The sequence below is a fragment of the Mizuhopecten yessoensis genome, unplaced genomic scaffold (genome assembly GCF_002113885.1).
Source record: "Mizuhopecten yessoensis strain PY_sf001 unplaced genomic scaffold, ASM211388v2 scaffold1319, whole genome shotgun sequence".
NCBI classification, from domain to species: Eukaryota; Metazoa; Mollusca; class Bivalvia; order Pectinida; family Pectinidae; genus Mizuhopecten; species Mizuhopecten yessoensis.
In genome coordinates, this window is record NW_018403987.1 from 219,574 (window position 1) to 222,747 (window position 3,174).

Consider the following 3,174-nt stretch of genomic DNA (forward strand, 5'->3'; position numbering starts at 1 on the left):
TCTGACCAAAATGGGATAATGTCAGTCTCTTTTTCCTCTCCTTTTTTCATATGGTTGAATCTGACTGCCCTTTGGTAGATGCTTGAATGGTGTCTATTTCCTTCAAACCGATTTCCTGCCTCTCCATATAACTTGTCTTCTGTTGTTCCAGGTCTTTAACTGAAATGTCCATGTCGATGTCTCTGGCCTCTTCCCCATATTCTTATCTTGCTCTTTTGGTACTGTTCACCTTTCCAACGCCTTATGTAGTTGTGCAGCTGTGCTTTAGCTCTATTACATGTCCATAGGTTAGTAGCCCGTCTTTTGAAGAGTCGAGATAATAGCCTGCCAGGGCGGGTACTGGTGCACTCCTGCCAAGTTAGAGGTGACCATTCTGGGCCGATGTTTAGCCGTAATGCCCCTGCTTAGCACCGAGTATTCATCGACCACCGATTGCAATGGTTGAAGACTTTTACTCCATCGTACTTTTTACGGATGTGCATCCAGCACTCAGCAAGGTTAGTTGTGAAGTTACCAATCAGACGCTCACTTTTATCTGCCACTCTGTCAAGTAGCTTGACTACTTCCTGACGCAGGTCCGTGTACTGCTCCAGGTCTTTAGTGTTTTAATTGGAGTTGCAACGAGCCTGCTCTTGTTCTTGTAAGGAAGCACCATCAGACCACAGGCTGGCCAGCTCACCCATCACATCCTGAGCATTTCACCCCTCATGACCAGTTTCGTCGACAGAGTTCCTGTCCTGAATAGGTTCACTTTAGCCTGTCAGAAGTCAGCACTACAGTGCCTTGTTCCCCGTAAATATGGTGCACGGAATTCTGATGTCGTGTGCGAGTTGTTTGGCTGCTTTCTTCTTGTCGGAGAGTGATGACCCTATCCGAATGGCACATCTTACTGCTGTTAACAACCGGATCCTGGTTTGCTTTGCTAGTTTGCCACGACCTTTAAAATGAGGATTTGCATCTACAAGCTTCTCCAGGTTGATCCACAGGCACTTACACGCATGATTTGCACACTCCATCTTGGTTACGCTGCAGCCCCAAACTTGAACTTTTCGCGGATATTTGCTAAAACAGATGAATCCCCATCGCCAACAAGTCGCATGTAGCGCACACCATGATCATTAGCTTTTAAAAAGCCCTCCACAATTATGTCTGCCTCCATTGCTTGACTGGACTTGTTCCAGTTTTTAAAGCAGTCATGAACCTGGGGTGTGCAACCCAAACTTTCTGCACGGGAACATAAACAGCAATGTTTGTTTCTTACACCATTGTGTAACAATTTGTTCGTCTGTGCCCCTATTATTATGACAACACCTCCAATCGCGTTATAGCTTTTTCAGCACGGCACTGTGTTGTATTTCTTGTTCCAGTCTACTCAGCTATACATGAGTACGTGGTTGGGCAGTGCTAGAATTGAAGAATGCTAGCTGTGAGTGCCAGAATGGCAGCACCGGATGTAATGTCCCAGGGAGTTGAGAACGATATTGGCTGGTTGCAAAGGTCCTATAACCACGGATAATAATTTATGAATCGCTTTGAGATTACCTACGAAAGTTTTCCCCAGCCATGTCTGTCACCACCCTGGAATTCACTTACATGTATGCTAGCCCCTTCCAGGGGTAAGTGAACTATAGTTTACAGGTTGATTTTGAAAAAAAAATACATGTCTAACTTATGTGTTTCATTGTGAACATTGACATTTATTACTAGTTCGGGGCATCGGGCTAAGCAATTTAGGCAAACGTCCATGAGCTGAAACTGGAGCGGAGGGGGCTAGCTATCCGTCAGAAAGGTTTGTCAGGGACAAATGTTTTATACTATTTCACCTGTGGTAACCAGATTTGGTGAACAACGACAACTTTGGATGGCGGCGTGCAGAGTGCAAGAAGAAGGTCACTCCAGTTGTATGACCTCACTGTGACCTATGATTTGACCTTTGACCATTACATTTGAAAATGTTTGTCCTGGGGCATATCTTCTATACTATTTCACATGCAGTAACCAGATTTGGTGTACAAGGTTTAGGTTACTGTGACGTATGACTTGACCTTTGACATTTATTTTTGAAAATGTTTGTCCGGGGCATATCTTAAATACTTTTTTTACCTGGATTAGCTGGATTTGGTGTATGAACATGTGCAATATTGGCCATTCATAAAGGGGTGGAGGTACAAAAAACATCACGTATTTTATACAAAAAAATAAACTTCGGGTTATAAACGCCCGTGTTATACCATGGTTAACATTGAGTTTGAGTGAACGTCAGTGGCTAATATCTCGTTTACAATGTTTAAATACTTACTTATATTGTTAACTTCTGTATTTGCGTTTTTAGAAAAGATACAACTTATGTAAATATCTAAAATAAACGTTGTTGAACTTGGTCTCGTATGTATATGGGCGAAACAGTCATCATTCGTTATTAACCTACTGCGACCAGACTAAGCAGGTTTGTTTTTACTTCCTGCACATTTCGGTAAAAGTGACATTAAACAGACTTATTGTCGATAACGTTACTTTACAATTTTATTTAACAAAGTCCATATCCAAACATTAAAAGTGTGGTAAGTTGCCATCTTCTAGCATGTCACCAAGCTATGGGAACTGGAAGGTAGAGGAATAGTGATAAGTGATAAGTGTTATAGATGTTGCCTTAGGTGTAATGCACTGAATTTCATTTGTACTCATCTGCCATCTCAGATTCAGATAAAAAGGCAGAAATTCATTCCGACATTTACTGGTATAAGACATCTGCCTTTTAAAGTAATGTAACTGTTGTATGTAAGCACTTTGAAATCATTAACGAAATAATTTTATTACGGAAGCTAACATTATTTAAACTGTTGAAAATGTCTTGTCATGTCTGTATGTCCTTCCGTCCAGCTGTCTGTCTGTGCGGTGTTATTATTCTCTCATTGTACATTCCAACTATGAGTTTTTAATACGTAATCCATTCAAGTTTTGTTAACGAATGGTAACTGGGAGTAATGTATACGGAATGTATAAAGCTAAAGACATAATAAATTATTAGCCATGTGTTTAAACTTTAACCAACAACTGAATGTTACAATGCCATTGATAGTGTCAACTTAGTCAATTAGGATGTTAGAAGTAAATACGTTCATATTCGAAGTTCTACACTCCAGTTATTTAATGATTGGTTGCCCTCGGGATATT